The 22,549-nt window shown below is 37.2% G+C and overlaps 1 protein-coding gene and 1 pseudogene across 4 annotated transcripts in view; one reads left to right on the top strand and one right to left on the bottom strand.

Moving 5' to 3' along the window:
* MEMO1 (mediator of cell motility 1) overlaps positions 1-22,549 on the bottom strand; it is a 131,202-nt gene that overhangs the window by 89,462 nt on the left and 19,191 nt on the right. The gene's annotated exons all lie outside the window — the stretch shown is intronic.
* On the top strand, positions 4,492-4,899 carry LOC125937559 (60S ribosomal protein L31-like; annotated as a pseudogene).

Raw genomic sequence — 22,549 nt, 5'->3', positions numbered from 1 at the left:
TGAAAAATTTTTTTTTGCTGGTCACCTGTATCCAAAGGTATCTTTTATCCTAATGCTAAGGAACCAATTCATTATTTTGATAACTGGTAAATAAAGGAAAAGGATCAAGCATTACTTATCCCACTTTTTCTAAATGAACTGTTCCTTCAAGTAACTAGATTAATTGAGGACAGGAAATATCCTCTTAGAGAAATATTATGGATAATAAATGAGGGTAGAATGATTAAAAACTGTCACCACTTCACAAGTCCTAATAAATTATTAGATCTAAACAGTGATCACGAATGGCTACCGGTATCACCAAAGAGAGACAATCAGGCAATTCCCTCCTGTCTGACAAAAACAAAAACAAAAACCCTAAGTCTGATCTAGTCCCTAAATCTGTGTTGTTCACTACAGGAGTCACTAGCTCCATGTGGCTACTAGGCACTTGCAATTGTAGCTAATTCTAATTGAGATATGATATAAGTGTAAAATATACACCAGATTTCTAAGATTTAGTACAAAAAATGTAAAATACGTCAATAGTTATGCTGGCTTCATGTTGAAATAATATTTTGGATATAGTAAGTGGGATAAAATATATTAAAACCAATTTCTCGGGGCGCCTGGCTGGCTCAGTTAAGCGTCTGACTTCAGCTCGGGTCATGATCTCATAATCTGTGAGTTCGAGCCCCGCATTGGGCTCTGTGCTGACAGCTGAAAGCCTGGCACCTACTTTGGATTCTGTTGTCTCCCTCTCTCTCTGCCCCTCCCCGCTCACACTGTCTCTCTCTGTCTCAAACATAAATAAAAACATTAAAATAAATAAATAAATAAATAAATAGCCAATTTCTCTTGTTTTATGTTTTTAAAGTGGATACCAGAAAGAATTCAAATTACCAATATGTGGCTCAAATTTATGGCTTTCTTTTAATTTATACTAGACAATGCTGCTCTAGATCTAATTAACAATTTTTATAAAATAAATGTGACAGAAGAACATGTTGAACACCATCCCAGAGATGGAGTTACAAAGATCCAGCCTGCAAGAATCTCTAAAAAAGAAAAGACCCAGTCTCTTCAACAACAAAACAAAATTGCAAGGAAAAAAAAAAAGAAAAAACAGAGTGAGATGGAAAGGGAATGTGTAGATTTGAAAAGACATAACATCAGGAAGGAGGCAAAAAGTCTCTTCATCACAGCTTTTCTTTCTTTTTTTTTTTTTTTTAACATTTATTTATTTTTGAGAGAGAGAGTCCAAGCATGGGAGGGGCAGAGAGGGAAGGAGACAGAAAATTGGAAGCAGACTCCACACTATCAGCACAGAATCTAACATGGGACTCGAAGTCATGAACTATAAGATCATGACCTAAGCCAAAGTTCAACGCTCAACCGACTGAGCCACCCAGGTACCCCAGCTCTTTGACATTAAACTGGAAAAGACAAGAAAAGAAAAGGTATACAGATCGGGGAAAAAAAAAGAATAAAAACTGTCCATCTAAGCAAATGACATGATCATCTATGTAAAAAAATCCACAAGAATCAGTAACAACTCCTGAAATAAATGAGCAAGTATAGCAAGGTTGCAGAACACAGGTTAAAATACAAAAGTCAACTGCTTTTCTATATACCAGCAATGAACAAGTGGAATTTGAAATGAAAACACAGTAACATTTATATTAATACCAAAAAAAAAAAAAAAAGATGAAATACTTGGGTATGAAACTAACAAAACTGTATAAAACCTACATGAAATAAACTACAAATTCTGATAAACGAAACCATAGAACTAAATAAATGAATGGAAACATATTCCATGTTCATGGATAGGAAGACTCAACATTAACAAAATGTCAGTTCTTCCCAATTTAATCTACAGATTCAATGCATCCCAATCAAAAGCCCAGCAAGTTATTTTGTGGGTATCAACAAACTCATTCTGAATATTTATTTCATGCAGAGGCAAAAGACCAAGAAAAGCCAACATAATATTGAAGGAGAACAAAGTTGGAGGACAACTGCTGCTACCCAACATTAAGACTTACGATAAAGCTACAGTAGTCAAGACAGAATGATATTGGCTAAAAAACAAATACAGCAATGGATCAGAATAGAGAGCCCAAAAATAGACACCCGGAAATATAGTCATCTGATCTTCGACAAAAGAAAGGAGTCAATAAAATTAAGAAGAGTCTTTTCAACAAATGGTGGCTGAACAAACAGACATCAAATATGGTAAATCTCTACCTCTTCTATTCAATTTTGCTGTGATCCTAAAACTGCTCTAAAGAAATATTTTTTTAATAATAATAATATATTTTTTAAATACTTATGAGACATATTAACCACTTGCAACATATAAGCCTTATTTGAATCACAACTTAAAAACAGTTTAAGGGGCGCCTGGGTGGCGCAGTCGGTTAAGCGTCCGACTTCAGCCAGGTCACGATCTCGCGGTCCGTGAGTTCGAGCCCCGCGTCAGGCTCTGGGCTGATGGCTCGGAGCCTGGAGCCTGTTTCCGATTCTGTGTCTCCCTCTCTCTCTGCCCCTCCCCCGTTCATGCTCTGTCGCTCTCTGTCCCAAAAATAAATAAAAAATGTTGAAAAAAAAAACAGTTTAAAAAAAAAATTGTGACTGGGCGCCTGGGTGGCTCAGTCAGTTAAGTGTCCAACTTATTTCTTATTTAGGTTCATGACCTGAGGTTCACTCAGGTCATGATCTCATAATTCGTGGGTTTGAGCCCCTGCGTTGGGCTCTGTGCTGACAGCCTGCTTAGAGCCTAGAGCCTGCTTCGGATTCTGTGTCTCCTTCTCTGTCTCTGCCCCCCGCCCCCCCCCCTTGTGCTCTGTCTCTCGAAAAAAAATGTAAAAAAAAAAAAAAAAAAGAAATTCTAATAATCAGGAAAATGTAAGCATTAATTGGATATGAAATAACGACTTTTTTACAGTAATGATATTAGTACAGTTATGTTTTAAACTTTTAAGAATTAGTTTCTTTTAGAGCTATATACTGAAATGTTTACAGATAAAATGATATTCTAGGATCTGTGTCAAAATAATATGGGGGTAGAAGCGCCTGGGTGGCTCAGTCAGTCAAGTGTCCAACTCTTGATTTTGGCTCAGGTCATGATGTCATTAGTTTGTGGGGTTGAGCCCACATCAGGCTCCACACTGACAGCACAGAGCCTGCTTGCGATTCTCTCTCCCTCTTAGCCCCTCCCCCCTTTCTCTTAAAATAAATAAACTTTAAAATCATAATAATATGGAGGTAAAAATAATATGGGAGGGCAGACACAAGGGGATACAGGTGAAACAAACTGGCAATGGACTAATAATTTTGTAGTCCTGGGACAGGTAAATGGGAATCCATTACACTATCCTCCCCAGTTATGTAAAACCACAGAATTTGAGTTAAAAAGAACTTTGGAGGGGTGCCTGGGTGGCTCAGTCAGTTAAGCATCTGACCTCAGCTCAGGTCACGATCTCACAGTTCAAGAGTTCAGGCCCAGCATCAGGCTCTGTGCTGACAGCTCGGAGCCTGGAGCCTGCTTTGGATTCTGTGTCTCCCTCTCTCTCTGCCCCTCCCCTGCTCAAGCTCTGTGTCTCTGCCTCTCAAAAATAAATAAATATTTTTTAAAAAAGAAGAACTTTGGAAATCAGAGAATGGTAAACGTGAGCAAAAGAAATGGAAACAAAGCCAAAAATATCTGAGTTTGTGACCTGGATAAAAAACTTTGAGTTTCAGTTTTTTCATCTATAAAAATAAGTATAAAACACTAAGCACCTTACACAGGTGGCTTAGCATTAAGTGGAATAACACATACAAAAACATGTATTTCCTTAAAAAGCCAACTGTATCCTAAAGTATTAAACAAACACAAACTCAACTGGCCTAATCTCATTTTGAAAGTGAGAAAAATTTTTTAAATCCTCATAAGTCTACATGCAATTTGCTCCTCCTTCCTAAAACCATCCCTTTATCCCCAGTAACCATCACTTTATCCCCAGAATATACTGTATACAGTGTATCCCAGTTTTATACAGAAGACACTCTACATATTCCCCATGCTTAAATGGTGACTTATTTTAAGATGAAAAGAATTTTACAAACTTACCACTCACCAGCTAGTGTTAGTTACTACTACCAGTTATTTGGTGATTTTTAGAGTTCCAAATAGACACACTTCTTTTGGCTAACAGGTGGTACTTATTACTTTTGCCATTAAGAAATAGTTTAATGAGGGGTGCCTGGGTGGCTCAGTCAGTTGAGCGACTGACTTCAGCTCAAGTCATGATCTCACAGTTTGTGAGTTCGAGCCCCGCGTCGGGCTCTGTGCTGACAACTCAGAGCCTGGAGCCTGCTTCGGATTCTGTGTCTCCCTCTCTCTCTGCCCTCCCCCGCTCATGCTCTGTCTCCCTCTGTCTCAGAAATAAACATTAAAAATAAAAAAAAAAAAAAAAGAAAGAGAAATAGTTTAATGAGCTTCCTTTCCAACCCAGGCCCAGCAGAATGGCTCCCGCAAAGAAGGGTGGAGAGAAGAAGTGTCATTCTCCATCAACGAGTAGCGACCAGAGAATACACCATCAACATTCACAAGCGCATCCATGGAGTGGGTTTCAAGAAGCATGCTCCTCAGGCACTCAAAGAGATCCGGAAATTTGCTATGAAGGAGATGGGAACCCCAGATGTGCGCATTGACACCAGGCTCAACAAAGCTGTTTGGGCCAAAGGAATAAGGAATATTCCATACCATATCCGTGCGCAGTTGTCCAGAAAACATAACGAGGATGAAGATACACCAAACAGGCTCTATACACTGGTTACCTATGTACCTGTCACCACTTTCAAAAATCTACAGACTGTTAATGTGGATGAGAACTAACTGCTGATTGTCAAATAAAGGTATAAAACTATAAAAAGAAATTGTTTAATGAGTGTTTGCTATTAAAACTAGCCCTGATATTCACATCCCAGAGAAAGCTAAATCACTTGATGCCAGTTCTTTACAGATTTCAAGGATGTCACACATATTTTAGTTAAAATTTATTAAAAATTTCTTTCCTCAGGGTGCCTGGGTGGCTCAGTCAGTTAAGCATCTGACTTTGGCTCAGGTCATGATCTCATAGTTTGTGGGTTCGAGCCCCACGTTGAGCCCCATGTTGAGCTCCACGCTGGCAGTGTAGAGCCTACTTGGGATTCTCTCTCTCTCCTCGCTTCTCTCTCTACCCCTCCCCCACTTGTGTGTACATGTGCTCACTCTCTCAAAATAAACGAATAAACTTTAAGTAAAAAAAAAATTTCTTTTCTCAATTTTTTTAAGTTAAATACCTTAGGAAAGAATAACATATTTAGGCAAAAACAACCTAATAGATGCTGCAACATTTGTACAATGGTATAAAATCATTTCTGTCAATGGTTATTTTGGGATGTCAAATTTTAGATACTTACTTTGGTCACCTCTATATAGTCTAAAGTTTTCTATATAATGAAGCATTTTTATGATGGAAAAAAAGCTTTGTATAAATATAGAATAATAGAGGACTTCATTCTATAAAGGGACATGGAAACAATAATGAATACTAAATTGTTTTGTAGTTACTGATGTAACTTCATTAAATGAAAATTGCTATGTAAAAGAAGTTAATAGGTCTCAATCAGTTGGTCATCAATTAATAGTAACTATTTTTAATAGAAATATAATATTTTAATAAAATTTTATAAATTTTTAATATTAGTGTCCAGTGGAAAATTTTTAAATTTTGAGGTGACATTTATGTAATTGAAGAGTTCTGAAAATAGTTACAATGACATTACTGTTCTGACCTCTGTTCTCATATATTATCTTGGAGAGCCATCTGAGGCCTCAGAAGAATGAGGGAATGACCAGGAAGCTCAGACAACAGGAATCAAAATTTACAAGTCCCAACCAAGAGTCAGGAGTCCTGCCTGTGTAACTCAATCTGTGGTTCAAGAACCACATTCAAGAAATCAGCTGGTGTGCTTAATAAAAAATCAGACTCCCCCAAAGCCTAACCCAAAAAGACTGAATCAGAATATATATGAAAGTATCAAGCCACATAACAGCACTTCACTAAAGATTATTTTATTTTCTTCCTATAAACCTTAAATAGCTTCCCCCAGCCCATGAAACCATCTCACATCATTTAAATAATTCCAAATATCTCATCTTGCAAAGTGATCCTAGTATCTGGTTCTGCCTCTCTTGGCAACAGGATGCATCCGCAGACCTGGGATCCTTCTGGCTTCAGTTAACACCAAGGGACCCAGGGCTGCCTACACCTAAGTGGGGCCGACTACAAAGAGCTTCTACCTTGGGATTAACAACTCTGCTCAGGAGCTTTCATGTCCATCTTCTAACCTGGAAGTCTCTGAATTTTGCACTGCCTACAACTCCTAATAGTATTAGCAGATTTCCTTCTCCTGGTAGCAAACCTAGCTATTTGTTCTGCCAGTGACTCAACTGCAGAGTGTTCTGTCAGTGACCAAATTGTATAGTGATAAATCTTCGAAGAAGTGCCTCAGATTAATTACAAAGGAGGCCTCCTTCTCTTACTTTTTATCTCCTTGATAACAAAACTACCTTCCACACTTCATATCCCTGAATTTCAACTCTATACTCTCCCCCAAATTCCTGACATATAAACTGTTTTATTTCACAATCAACATCTATTTGTGTTTTTTGTTTTTATCTTAATTTTATTGTCAATGTTGTCCATTATAGATAGAATTTTAGATATAAATACATCTTCTCTCTAACGAGGACATTTCCATTCTTCGTTTTTAACCTATTCTCAAAAGCTAGAAAACACTACAGTACTGTTTCAGGTTACAGCGTATTATTTATGAAAGAAAATTTTTAAAAAATTTTTAACGTTTATTTATTTTTGAGAGAGAGACAGAGCATGAACAGGGGAGGGGCAGACAGCTAGGGAGACACAGAATCCGAAGCAGGCTCCAGGCTCTGAGCTGTCAGCATGGAGCCCGATGTGGGGCTCAAACTCATAAACCTTGAGATCATGACCTGAACTGAAATCAAGAGTCAGACACTTAACCAACTGAGCCACCCAGGCACCCCTATAAAACAAAACTTTAAAAGGGTGGAGATATGTAGTTGATTAAACTACTAAAAAATTTAAAATACCAAACATTTTGATTTGATCATATGTACATACTATATTTTTATTAATATTCATTAATAATGTTTATTTTAGGGTCACTTGGGTGGCTCAGACAATTAAGCCTCTGACACTTGATTCTGGCTCAGGTCATGATCTTCATGGTTCATCAATTCAAGCCCTGTGTCAGGTTCTGCATCAGCAGTAGAGAAACTACTTGGGATTCTCTCTCTCTCTCTCTCTCTCTCTTTGCCCCTTTCTCTCTCTCTTAAAATAAATACGTTTTAAAAAATAAGAATAATAATGTTTATTTTAGGCAAGTGTTATAAACAATTCAATATTATTATAAAGAAAAGGCTAGTTACTACATCCAGTTAGTCATTTAAGACTGTATTAATCACACAGGAAACTTTCTGGCAGGATTCCTAATCTCCAATATTTTAACAGAAAGTTACATATGTTGAACTTCCAGTTAAGTGAATATATCAGGTTACAAAGCCATATATATATATATGTGAAATGAAGTTATTTTAGGATAAGAGATGATTTATTTCAATTTTACATTTACTTATATTTTCTAAATTTTCTTTAAGGTATCTGAACTACTTCTGTAATAAGAATAACACAAGCTTTTCTTTTTCATAATTTTCAATAGCCATCTCTCCAAACAGAGGAACAATTCTGTTCCTGGGCGCTCACAACACTTTTACTCCCTACACTTCAAAATGTGGCTAGTTTAAAAGAGCTAATGTTGGTTTAATTGATCTCAGCCTCTGTCCTATTTCAGACAACTACTCAAGCAGTTTTATAGTTTCGTTTGTTTCGTTGATTCATCCACTTAATCAAACATTTTATTAAATACCCATTCAATGTTAGGCACTGTCACATCCTGGCTTCCTAATGAGTCTTAAGGTAACTGTCTGTTGACATCTTTCTTTTCTTTTATTTTATTTTTGAGACACCGAGAGACAGAGCATGAGCGGGGGAGGGGCAGAGAGAGGAGACCTAGAATCTGAAGCAGGCTCCAGGCTCTGAGCTGTCAGCACAGAGCCCGACACGGGGCTAGAACTCACGGACCCTGAGATCATGACCTGAGCTGAAGTTGGACGCTGAACCGACTGAGCCACCCAAGCGCCCCTGTTGACATCTTTCTTGACGAAACAGCATACATAGTTCTCATTCACACTCAGGATGCACTATAATTCCATAGAGATCGAGTAAAAAAATACTGTATCTACATGAGCAAAACACCTTTTATTGCCACCATTAATACCTTGTCCAATCTGAAGCAATGTTTCAGGTTGAAAGTTATTTCATAGTCACCCACTAACTAGCCAGGAAAAGTTTACCTCTCTCCAAACCCCACCTAAAAATTTTGCCTTTTTTACATTTCAGATTAACTTACACATTGATACATTCACATGGATGCTAATAACAGCCTGCAAATTATGAGATATTCAGTTAAATTATAAAGATTGTAGACCCTTCTTTCTTGGGTATAAACATAAGACAGGCATATTTATGCAGAAAAATGTTTAAAAGAATAAACTTTCTGTTTGGAAATGCCACTAAAACCAAGCATGAGGAAGATTCAATAATATAAAATTGAATCAAAAAAGTCTTACCACCAGATTCAGAAAAATACAAACTAGTAATAGCACCATACAAAATTAGGATTAGGTGTGTGGTACATTTTTTTGTTAATAATCTTTCACTCAAATGTTTCTCTAACTGGTATACCTGGGATGTGGTCTGGGAGTATAATGAACCTAACTCTAACTCTCCTTGAACTGATGTACAGTAATGCCAGTACACAGCTACTTTTGGAGGTGATATTTGTCTTCTGTTTCCTATTCCTCCATCTTTTAATGTGTGTGAAAAACTGAACTGCGTTAGAGAAACATACCAAATCACGAAATAATCTAACAAGACAAAAATGAAAGCTTTATTTAAAAACTAATTTAAAGAAGACAACACTAATGACCTTACAGAAATAAAAAAGGTTATAAGGGAACACTATGAACAACTGCACACCAACAAATGAGACAACCTAGATGAAATAGATAAATTCCTAGAAACACACAAACTATCCAAATTGACTGAAGAATAGAAAATTTCAACATATGTATAACAAGTAAAGAGACTGAGTCAGCAACCTCCCAACAAAGAAAAGTCCAGGACCAGAAGGCTTTACTGCTGAATCCTACCAAACATATAGAACAGAATTAATGCAATCCTTCTCAAAGTCCTCCAAAAAACAGAAGAGCAGGGACCAGTTCCTAACTCACTCTACTGCGCCACCCTGATAACAAAGCCAGACAAAGACATCACAAGAAAACTACAAACCAATATTCTTTATGAATACAGATGGAGAAACCCTCAGTGAGATACCAGCAAATGAAATCCAGCAACACAGTAAAAGGATTATACTCAACCAGTAGAATTTATCTCAGGAGGGCAAGGGCAGTTCAATATATGTAACTAAACAATGCATTAGACCACATTATTAAACGAAAGGAAACACAGCACATGATCATTTCAATTGACACAGAGAAAGCATTTCACGAAATCCAACACCCTTTTGTGAAAAATACAGACTTGGAATAAAAGGAAACTTCCTTAAACTAAGAAAGGGACATTTGTGAGAAAACCCACAGCTAATATCATACTCAACAGCAAAAAGTGAAAGCTTTCCCCCTAAAATTAAGAATAAGACAGGAATGCCCACTTTTGCCACTTCTATCCAATATTGTAGTGGAAGTTCTACCCAAAGTAATTAGGCACGAAAAAGAAATAAAAGGCATCCAAATTGGAAAGGAAGATACAAACTCTCTCTATTCACAGATGACTTACATTAAAAAGTTCTAAAGAAAAAAAACATTCTAAAGAACCCACATTAAAACTATTAAAGCTAATAAAGGAATTTAGCAGTGTTGTAAGAAGATCAAACAAAACTCAACTGTATTTCTATGCATTAGTGAGGACCAACCCAAAAAAGAAACTAAGAAAACAAGTCTATGTATGATAGAATCAAAAAGAATACTTAGCTATAAATTTAACCAAGCGTATGAAAGACATATACACAAAAAAGTATAAATATTACTGAAATAAAGATCTAATAAATGAAAAAAAAAAATCCTGTGTTTATGAGTTGAAAGACTTAATACTGTTAAAACGGCAATACTCCCCAAAGTGATCAAAGGATCCAATGAAATCTCTATTAAAATCTCAACTCTCTTTTTTGCAGAAATGGAAAAGCTGATCCTCAAATTCATTTGGAATTTCCAAGGGCCCTGAATAGCCAAAATAATCTTGAAAAGAACAAAGGTAGAAGACTCACAAGTCCCAATTTCAAACCTTACTACAAAACTAAAGTGATCAAAATAGTGTGGTAGTGGCATAAGGACAGACCAATGGAATAGAACTCAAAGTCCAGAAATATGTCCAAACATCTATAGAATAGAAAAGAAAATCCAGCAATAAACCCAAACATGTATAGCTAATTCAATGGCAAAAGAAGAAACTCTTCAACAAACGGTGCTGAGACAACTGGACATCCACATGCAAAAGAATATGGGAATGCAAGCTGGTGCAGCCACTCTGGAAAACAGTATGGAGGTTCCTCAAAAAAACTAAAAACAGAACTACCCTACAACCCAGCAATTGCACTACTAGGCATTTACCCAAGGGATACAGGTGTGCTGTTTCGAAGGGACACATGCACCCCAATGTTTATAGCAGCACTATCAACAACAGCCAAAGTATGGAAAGAGCCCAATGTCCATCGATGGATGAATGGATAAAGAAGATGTGGTATATACACACAATGGAGTATTACTCGGCAATCAAAAAGAAGGAAATCTTGCCATTTGCAACTACCTGGATGGAACTGGAGGGTATTATGCTAAGTGAAATTAGTCAGTCAGAGAAACACAAAAATCACATGACTTCACTCCTACGAGGACTTTGTAAGAGACAAAACAGATGAACATAAGGGAAGGGAAACAAAAATAATATAAAAACAGGGAGGGGGACAAAACAGAAGAGACTCATAAATATGGAGAACAAACTGAAGGTTACGGGAGGGGTTGTGGGAAGGGGGATGGGCTAAATGGGTACGGGGCACTAAGGAATCCACTCCTGAATTCATTGTTTCACTATCTGCTAACTAATTTGGATGTAAATTTTTAAAAATAAAATTTAAAAAATAAAAAAATAAAGTATAAAAAAGATGTGGCATACATACAATAGAATATTACCCATCAGTAAAAAAGAATGAAATCTTGCCTTTTGCTAACACATGGATGGATCTAGAGGGTATAATGCTAAGTGAAATAAGTCAGTCATGGAAAGACAATACCATATGATTTCACTCATAAGTGGAATTTAAGAAACAAAACAAATGAACAAGAGATACACACACACCAAAAAAAGAAAAAACAAACAAACAAACAACAACAACAACAAAAATCCCTTTTAAATATAGAGAACAAACTGGCAGTTACCAGAGGGGATATGGGTGAAAGAGGTAAAGGGGATCAAGAGCACACTTACTGTGATGATCAGTGGGTAATGTACAGAACTGTGCAATCATTATATTGCACACCTGAAATTAAATATAGCGCTGCATGTTATTACACTTGAATGTAAAAGAATAAATTAATTTTTAGAAAAGAGAAAAAAAAAGAATAAAGCTGGAACCCTACCCTCACCCTATATACAAAATTTATCTCAAAATGAACCAATAACCTAAATGTAACAGCTAAAACTGTAACACTCTCAGAATAAAAACAGGGGCAAATCATCACGACCTTGCATTTGCTAACAATTTGGGTGGTTTTTTTTTAACGTTTATTTTTATTTTTGAGAGACAGAGAGAGACACATCATGAGCCAGAGATAGAGGGAAACACAGAATCCAAAGCAGGCTCCTGGCTCTGAGCTATCAGCACAGAGCCCACCCAACATGGGGCTCAAACCGATGAACCGTGAGTTCATGACCTGAGCCGAAGTTGGACACTTGATTGACTGAGCCACCCAGGCGCCCCAGCTAAATGCTTCTTATTAGACATACTATCAAAAGTACAAGCAAACAGGGGCGACTGGGTGGCTGAGTTGGTTAAGTGTCCAACTCTTGATTTTGGCTCAAGTCACAATCCCAGAGTTGTGGGATCGAGCCCTGCACAGGGTCCATGCTGAATGTGGAGCTTGTTTAAGATTCTCCCTCTCCCTCAATCCCTCTCCCCGACACATGCATGCATTCTTCCTCTCTCTCTCAAATGAAATGAAATGAGATAAAAATAAACAAAATGACTTTAAAAAGTATGAGCAAACAAAAGAAAAAAATAGGTAAAAGTGGACTTCATCAAAATAAAGAAGTTCTACACATGAAACGATATTGTCAAGAAGTTGAAAAGACAACCGTAAAGGAGAAAATACTTGCAACTCATATATCTGATAGAGAATTAATACCTAGAATATATACAGAACTCTTACAACTCAACAACAAAAGGACAAGCAACCCAGTTTAAAAAAGTGCAAAAGACCAGAATAAACATTCCTCCAAATAAGGTATACACATGGCCAATACACACATGAAAAGATGTTCAGTATCATTAGTGATTATGAAATGCTAATCAATCTACACTGGCATACCATTTCACGCTAGTTACAATGGCTATGAAAGAAGGAAAGGAAAGGAAAAGGAAAACAAAAAGGAAAAGGAGAAGGAAAAGGCACCTGGGGCCTGGTTTAGTCAATAGAATATGCAACCCTTAATCTCAGGATCATAAATTAAGCCTCATGTTGGGCACAGAGCTTACTTTAAAAAAAGAAAAAGGGGCACCTGGGTGGTTCAGTCGGTTAAGCCTCCGACCTTGGCTCAGGTCATGATCTCGTAATTCATGAGTTAGAGCCCCACATCCAACTCTGTGCCGACAGTTTGGAGCATGGAGCCTGCCTCAGATCTTGTGTCTCCCTCTCTCTCTGCCCCTCCCCTGTTTGTGTGCTCATGCTCACGCTCGCTCGCTCGCTCTCTCTCTCTCTCTCTCTCCCTCTCAAAAATAAACATTAAAAAAATTTTTTCTAAAGAAAATAACAAGTGATTGACAGGATGTAGAGAAATTAGAATGTTCATATGTTGCTGGTGGGACTATTACATGGTACAGCCAGTGTGGAAAATAGTTTGGCAGTTCCTAAGTAATTCCTATAGAATTAGCATATGATCCAGCAATTCCAACAACATCCAAAAGAAATAAAAACAGATATTCCAACAAATATTTGTACACAAATCTCCATAACAGCACTAGTGACAAACACCAAAAGATGAAAACAATTCAAATGCCTACCAACCGATAACTGGATTAACAAAATGTGGTATGTGCATACAAAAAAATATTATTCAATCGTAAAAAAGGAATGAAGTACCAATATATACTACAATTTGGATAAACCTTGAAAACATTATACTAAGTAAAAGAAGCCAGACACAAAAGGTCACAAATTGTATGATTCCATTTATATGAAATGCCCTAAATAGGTAAATCCACAGAGACAGAAAGCAGATAGGTGACTGACAGCAGCTATAGGTAGGCAAGAATGGGGTGCAACTTAATAGCCTTAATAGGTTAACTGCTTAATAGATTTCTTCTGGGGTTATAAGAATGTTTTGAAACTCAATACAGCTGGTAGCTGCACAATATTGTGAATATAATAAATGCCGATGAAATGTACACTTTAGGAATGCCTGGGTGGCTCAGTAGATTAAGTGTCCGACTCTTGATTTCAGCTCAGGTCACAATCTCATGGTTTGTAAGATCAATCCCCATGTCAGGCTCTGCACTGACAGTGTGGAGCCTGCTTGGGATTCTCCCTCCCTCTCTCTCTGCTCCTCCCCCACTCACATTTTATCTCTCTTTCAAAATAAATTAAAAGAAAAAAGAAATGTACACTTTAAAATGGCTAACTTTATATTATGTGGATTTCACCCTGGTAAAAAGAAAAAAAAGACAATTTACACAAATCTCCAGTTGACAGAAGTTCGTAAGCATGATAAAAATGAAAAATTATTATATCAGAAACTGTGAAACTTTCTCTCTTTCCCTCTGTCTCTAATCTTCTGTACCTGGTTTAACACCAAGGACATCCATAAAACATATTAACTTACTCTGTATTACTAAAATAGGGGCACTTTATTTACTTACTACATTTTTGCCTAATAATCAATGAAAGAGGTAGGTTAAAAAAAGAAGAAGAAGAAGAAGAAAAGAAGCTAGGTCAGTTTATCACATCATTTGCAGTTAACAGTTGAAATAAATGAAAATTAGGGGCACCTGGGTTAGTCAGTCAGTTGAGCGTCTGACTCTTGATTCTGGCCCAGGTCATGATCTCAGTTCAGGAGCTCAAGCCCACCATCAGGCTCCATGCTAACAGTGCGGAGCCTGCTTGGGATTCTCTCTCTCCCTCTCTCTCTGCCCTTCTCTTGTACTCTCTCTCAAAATAAATAAACTAAATAAGAAAATATATGAAAATTATTTTCAATTAACATTATATTGGTTGGAATCATATTTTGTTTTTATATTCGAAACATGATTGTTTTAAAAAAAAACATGTTATATATACCTAACAAGATGACTTAGTAAAGGATACTTCAGGTGTTACACACATTTCTTGGGACTCAAACTGACTCCTAAGTAAAAATTAAAGGGGCCCCTAGCTGGCTCAATCAGGGGAGCATGCAACGCTTGATCTCAGGGTCATGAGTTCAGGCCCCACGTTGGGTGTACATATTAGTTAAAAACAAAATCTTTTTTAAAAAATTTAAAACATGCACATGCATACAGTTTGTTTTCTCAGGGCTTCAACATCTTTGGAATATAGCACTTCAAACTGCAAAACGAAATAAACTTAGAAAACATCTATGGACGGACATAGAGTACCAAAATCTAAATCAACTCAAATTTGCATTTATAATGCTACACTAAACAATAAATCAATGGTCATGTGTAATAAAATAGGTAGTGAAACCATAAAAGTTCTCAGTGGTATATTGAATTTTTAAATATTAAATAAATACCAGTTTGGCAAGTAGAATGACACCCAAATTATGCATTCTCCTGGGATAAAGCTCCTTTAACTAGACAAAGCTGGGATTTAGGGAAAATTCTCATCTCTAGATCTGTGTGACAGAGGAGTCAGCAGGCAACATACATAGAATAGGGTCTTACTGGCCCCGGTTAAGTGGAAGCCTACACTCGTCCTAAACCCATGCCCTGCCACCTAGACTCATGGAAGATGCCACCGAGATCTCAAGAAGATGCCACCGAGATCTCGAGAGTACTTGGCCAACGCATTGTTTAGTGGGCATCTAGAAAAAGGTAGTCTGTTCTAGTTTATTTTCTTCCCCACTGCCCCCCACATGGGGGCAGAGTACTAGAAAACAAAGTATCTTTGCCTGGAAACAGTCTCTAGACAGACTGAAAGGAAGAGAAGGAAGCAAATGTACAGCAATGGTGAGCTGAGAAAGGAGTCTAGACTATAAACATATTTAAATATGGCAAAAATTAAAACTGCTGAAAATACTTAAATCCTCCTCAAACATTTCCCAAAAAAGATAATAGGAGAGAAAAAAAAATCTCTAATGTATCAATCCTTGGTTTTAATGTATTAAAAATGTGGGCAGTATCTAATACTAAATGTTTTTTTGTCACAGGAGAAACATTCATTCATGGTCCGCAATCAATACCATTTTATCCATGTGAATTTCCAAAGGTTGTGGAGAATGTCAATCCAGTAGCATAACAGACTACCTGTCTCAGAGAAAAAAAAAGTCTTGTGAACAGAGTCCTAGAACGAAAACATTGATTAGCTGCTCACACAGGGTTGTGCTAGTAGCTAGCTGCATGGTCACGTAATCTTGTGAAAATAATAATAATAATAATTTTAAGGCTGAAAATAATGTGAAAATATATACATTATAAAGATGATACTAGTATCAGTGGTGACTAACTAGCCATGTTTCTAAAATGTACTAAAAAATTCGTGCCCCAACATTAAAAATATAAAGAGATAATTTAAAAAGAGCCCACAATGCCCAGAAAATTGTGTGGACTGCACTTACAAACTGCTTTCTTTTGACGTGGCCCATAAAATGTGAACAAGGTAAACTTAAGTTCCACCTAGACTCTTAATATAGCTAATTTCAATTGCTTTCAATAAATGTTTCTCCTGAAATCAGTGCTCCTCAACTAAACACTGAAGAGTAGAAAGATAAAGTGGCAAATGAGGAAGCAAATCCTCACAGAAAGTTTAAAATTTTTAAAGAGTTGAAAGTAAAAAAACACTAATGAAGAACATAAACAAGCTGAATTTAAAAGCTTTCTCTATGTACATTCCAAATTTAGAAAGAAATGTAAGCCAAATTTATAAAGAATGTTTTCAAATCAATATAAAGTATTCAGGAAAATTGTTTTGGGGGTACAGATAACTAAATATATCAAGTGTCAAAGGCAATATCCATTTCTAAAGACTGAAAATACTGGGGCACCTGGCTGGCTTAGTCAGTGAAGCGTGCAACTCTTGATCTCAGGGTCATGAGTTCAAGCCTCATGTTGGGTGTGGAGCCTACTAAAAACAGAAAAAGAAAGAAAAGAAAAAAAAACTAAAAATATTAATTACTATGATCATATTCTTGCTATTTATACAGACTGACACATAACATACCTTTTTTTCTCTTTTAGAGCTCCAACCTTACATTTCTTCATGAAATTAAACACTAAAATCTTCCACAAGAATATAAATTTTTAGATTTTAAACTTAAGATTTATAATGAGATAAGATGAACAAAATGAAATGTTTATTTTAAAACATTATTGAGGCACCTGGGTGGCTCACTTAAGCGTTTGACTCTTGATTTCAGCTCAGGTTGTGATGCCAGGGTCGTGGGATCGAGCCCCACACTGCGCTCCACACTCAGCGTGGATCTTTAGATATTCTCTCTCCCCTTCTGCCTCTCTTTCTGTCTCTCACACACACACACGCACACACACACACACACACACACACACTAAGATAAATAACAATAAAAATATTACTGACATTGCATATATGGCTTTTTACCATCTTTTCATTAGCAAGCAGTTATTGAGCTCTTTGTATGTATAAAACACAAACTACAAAAAGGTATCAATGACAGCCATTTCCATCAAGAGGTTTACCTAGCTGAGGAAATAGATAAATAAAACAAGGTAAGGTATATATACAGTGCCTAATGAGAGATTTAAGAGTTCAGATGAAGGAAAAAAAATAAATTAACTTAGGTCTTAAAAGCTGAACCAGAAAAGCAGAAGATGGCAGAGTATTTCCAAACAGAAGGAAGCTCTGCACAAAAGCACAAACGTGGAAATGACCTTTCAGTTGCATGAAATAAAAGCTTGCATAGTTGAGAAAGGAAGAGCTAGAATAAGTAACCCCTTAAGCTGACATTAAGGAGTTTGCTTGGAGGGGCGCCTGGGTGGCTAGTTGGTTAAGCATGAGACTCTTTCTTGATCTCAGCTCAGTTTCTGATCTCACAGTTCGTGGGTTAGAGCCCTGTGTCGGGCTACACACTGTCAGTGCAGAGCCTGCTTGGGATTCTCTCTGTCTCTCTCTCCCTTAAAATAAATAAATAAACTTAAAAAAAAAAAAAAAAAAAAAAGGAAGCTACTTGGAGACCCTAGGACAGAGGAGCCAGCTAAGCCACACGTGGATTCTTGCCCCACAGACACTGCGAGATATAAAAAAAAAGTTTACTTGTATTCCATATAGACAATGGGTAACCAATGAAAGTTCCTATGCTTGAAAATGTGTTTTAATTACAAGACAGAATATTGAAACATGTGCACTATATAGTTTACACAACATGCAGGGATAAAAACTTTACATATTTGAGAATTTTTGTATTATTATCTTGCTTTTGTCGATTTACGCAATGAAGCTCCACAAAATAAAATGTTTTATAAGTTAAGTGATTCCCTAACTTCTTATTTTCAAATAAACATATATGTTTAATAGTCTAAGATATAAATTTATTAAAAGCCTTGTATGGGAATATGGAATGGTAGTTAAGAGCTCTGAGTGTGGATCGAGCTGGTGGGAACCCTAGCACAACGCTGTGACCTTGAATAACTGAAGCCTCAGCTTTTTCACTGGCTGTGATATTAAAAGAGAAATGCAAGTGCAGATGCCTCACACACAGTATAGATTTTCCATACAGTAAAGACTCAATAAATGTCGGCCATAATCATTAAATAGAACCCAGCAGCCCCACCACATGGCTCATCTGAACTTGTGTCAGGGTTGTACTGATCTTCTACTTCCTAAAATTCTTAAACACTACCGCATAGTTAGTAAACACTTCCTGACCAACTGATATGTACAAACCAACCATTTATTACCATGTCAGATGGACAAACGGGTAAATAGACTGCATAGAAGTCTATAAAATACAAATTGTCTTAAGTCAGTTATTTAAAAATAACTTTTAAATTTAGGAAGAATTAAAAAATGATGATTAGAATACATTAATGTTAAAATTCATATTAGCAATGGAATTTTAAAAAATTCTAAGATTTTTTTATTTTTAAACCACTACTCTTCATTCAATGTTTATCATAAACATTTTAATGCCCAATCAGACTTTTTTCTGAGTTCTCCCGGCCACTTCAATTTCCCATTATAATTAGAATAAAACCCATTTAACCAGACCTACAAGAATCTATATGATGTAGTCCTAATCTCCTTCTCCAACATTCTTCACTATAATTCAGCCACTTATTCCCTCTTACTGGAAATCTCTCTCCCTGAGAATTTCATACCATTTTGGATTTCAATTTAATTTTTACTTCCACAGAAAGACTTCTTCTAATCTCTATCTATGGTAACTTCTCCCTTAGTCACTCGGTATTACCTCTTCACCGCAATCAAACGTAAAGACAAGTAGTACTAAGTACAGTAATAATACCTCATGACCCTTCCAACCTGGTCACAACTGACTGCTAAATCAGGAATGGGAGTCTGAACCCAAGAAGAGCCAACTGACAGGTTAGGCAACAGCCCATATGGTAACCTCAGAGATTGAAGAATTATATACAAAGCAGAAACGGAGACTAGATAAACTAATCTGTGTCCTACTGAACAGCTCCCTCCCTTCTATTCTCACAGTTTATGTTGGTCAGCCTCACCAACTGAGAAGTAAACCCTGAATCACCTGTAAAGCACTAGAGCAAAAAGGTATTCATCAGAATCACCTGGAAAGCTTTCAAAAAAAAACCACACCAGAATCGACATTCCTAGGAGAGTCTTAAGTGACTCAACAGATTTGACATGTATCCATGAACAAAAAGTTCCTTAGTGGGAGCTGTGGGAATCAGCACCACATGCCAACAGACCCATGAGGAGTCTTGCCCACCCATGCATTGAGGAACAGGCCTACAGATCTCAGTTCTGGCTCCGGATCCTGCAGCGGTCCACAAACTTGCTCCAGTCCCTCTTGGCCACAGTACTAGAGCCCCTGGAGAAGATGGTCCTATGCAATCACCCACAGATGACAGAGTCTTTGTGGAAGTCTAGGAGCCCAGCAGCAAAATTCCAGCATACCACTGAAGCAAAAAAATAAATAAATAAAAATTAAAAAGTCTAGGCACACTAGAGAGCGTAAGAGGAAGTCTGACTTTTCCCATGGCACTTGTAGCCCAAGGCAGCACAGCTCAGTACCAAAAGACCCTCCTCAGGGGCACAGGATTGGCTCAGTTAGCAGAGTATATGACTCTTAATCTCAGGGCCATGAGTTCAAGCTGCACAATGGGTGTGGAGCCTACTTAAAATTAAAAAGTGGGGCACCTGGGTGGCTCAGTCGGTTAGGCATCCAACTCTTGGTTTCAGCCCAGGTCATGATCTCACAGTTCATGGAATGGAGCCCCACACTGGACTCTGCACTGACAACACTGTGCCTGCTTGGGATTCTCTCTCTTCCTCTCTGTTATTTCTCTGTGCATGTGCTAGCACACACTCTTTCCCATCCCCCCACTCCAAATAAATAAATAAACTTCAAAAGAAGAGTGGGGCACCGCACTTGAGTGGCTCAGTAGGTTAAGCATCTGTCTTCGGCTCAGGTCATGATCACAAACCTGACAGTTTGTGAGTTCAAGCCCCTGTCAGCACAGAGCCCAATTCAAAGCCTTTGTGTCTCTCTCTCTCTCTCTCTCTCTCTCTCTCTCTCTGTTCCTCCCCCACTCATTCTCTCTCTCAAAAATAAATAAAAATTTTTTTTAATTTTTTAAAGAAGAGTGCTGTAAAATTTTTAAGGTAAAAAAAAAGAAAAGCAAGAGAAACCTCCTCTGCTCGTGATTTCTCCCACAAGGGAAAATGAAAGGAGGGGCGCCTGGGTGGCGCAGTCGGTTAAGCGTCCGACTTCAGCCAGGTCACGATCTCGCGGTCCGTGAGTTCGAGCCCCGCGTCAGGCTCTGGGCTGATGGCTCAGAGCCTGGAGCCTGTTTCCGATTCTGTGTCTCCCTCTCTCTCTGCCCCTCCCCCATTCATGCTCTGTCTCTCTCTGTCCCAAAAATAAATAAAAAACGTTGAAAAAAAAAAATTTAAAAAAAAAAAAAAAAAAAAAAGAAAGGATGTGAATGATCCAGCTGTGCAGGATGCTGCCAGAGGTCCATTTCTCCACTGAGCATTATTCATAATAGCCAAGACATGGAAAAAGCCTTAAGTGTCCATCAAAGATGAATGGATAAAGAAAATGCAGTTATGTATACAATGGAATATTATTAAGCTATTAAAAAAGATGAAATCCTGCCATTTGTGTCAACATGGAGAAAATATGAGGTCACTATGCTAAGTGAAACAAGTCAGAGAGAGAAACAAATACTGTATGATCTCACTTATATGTGGAATCCAAAAACATCAAACTCATAGAGAGGAAAATAATGATTGCCAGGAGCTGGAAGGTGGTGGAAACAGGGAGAGGTTAGTCAAAAAGTACAAACTTCCAGTTATATGATGACTAGGTGCTGGGGATCTAATGCACAGCATGGTGACCACAGTTAACAACACTGTAATGTCTATTTGAAAGTTGCTAAGAGACTAAAGCTTAAATGTTCTCACCACAAAAAGGAAATGGTAATTATGTGAGTTGACAGAGGTGTGAACTAACCCTTCTTTGGTAATATATCATGGAATCAAATCACATATACACCTTAAACTTACACAATGTTATATGTCAGTTACACCTCAATAAAGTTAAAAAAAGAATGTGTTTCTGAAAATTGAAAATATTGCATATATTTCCAAATCCCTAAAATAAAAGCTGTAACACTGAAAGTGGTAACTGATCTAAAATAAATGACTCCTTGGATGGTTATAAACAGCAAAGGTTTTATCTTCTTCATTTACATATTTCCTACCAGAAATTATTGTTATTCCCTCTTATAAACCAGAAGCCCTAATCTGTATGTAACATTTCACGTAATCTAGTAGAACAAACTTATTCACATAAAGTCCTTAATTATTAATAAATATAGACATTATCTTTTCTATTAAGTTTAAGATATTTATTGAATAACCAGGGGTACCTGGGTGGCTCAGTTGGTTAAGCATCTGACTTCAGCTCAGGTCATGATCTCATGGTTTGTGGGTTCAAGCCCCATGTCAGGCTCTGACACAGATTCTGTGTCTCCTCTCTCTGCCCCTCCCTGACTCATGCTCTGTCTCTCAAAATAAATAAAAATGTTAAAAAGATATATAGAGTAACCAAAATAATTTTCTTTCATATATTCTCTTCACCTATTCATTAATTTATTTATTTAATGAAGTTTACAAAATTCCTATTTCATGTCAAGACTGTTTCTGACACTGAGGAGACAACAATAAGGAAAGGCAGGCAGGTCTATGTTCTCATGGAGCATGTATTCTAGAGAAAGGAGGCAGTCAGTAAATAGGTAAACAACAAAATAACTTGGAATTGTGATCAATGCTATGACACATAAACAGAACCATTATTTCATAGCCACTCTATGTCCAGTAGAGAAGACAGTTTAAAAAAGGGGGGGCAGGAAAGGCACCTTAAGTAGCTACCAACTGAATTGAGACGTAAAGAATACGAAGAGCCAAGAAAATACTTGGGGGCAGAAATTTCTAGAAAGAGAAAACAGCAAGCACAATGGCCCTGAGTAAAGACCTTACCATGTTAAAAGAATCCGGAAGGAAAAAGTACCAGTTTCATGAATCCTAGTGAACAAGGGGGAGAATGACAAAAGATAATGTAGGATAGTCAGGCATAGGCCAAATCATGCAGGCTATCCATAATCAGAAGCTTAAATACAAAAGAAAATCACTGAAGCAGTAGAGTCACATCTGATTTACACGGCTTTTAAGTTCTAAAACATACTCTTG

The sequence above is a fragment of the Panthera uncia genome (genome assembly GCF_023721935.1).
Source record: "Panthera uncia isolate 11264 chromosome A3 unlocalized genomic scaffold, Puncia_PCG_1.0 HiC_scaffold_12, whole genome shotgun sequence".
Taxonomy (NCBI): domain Eukaryota; kingdom Metazoa; phylum Chordata; class Mammalia; order Carnivora; family Felidae; genus Panthera; species Panthera uncia.
This window is presented reverse-complemented; position numbering and strand designations above follow the sequence as displayed.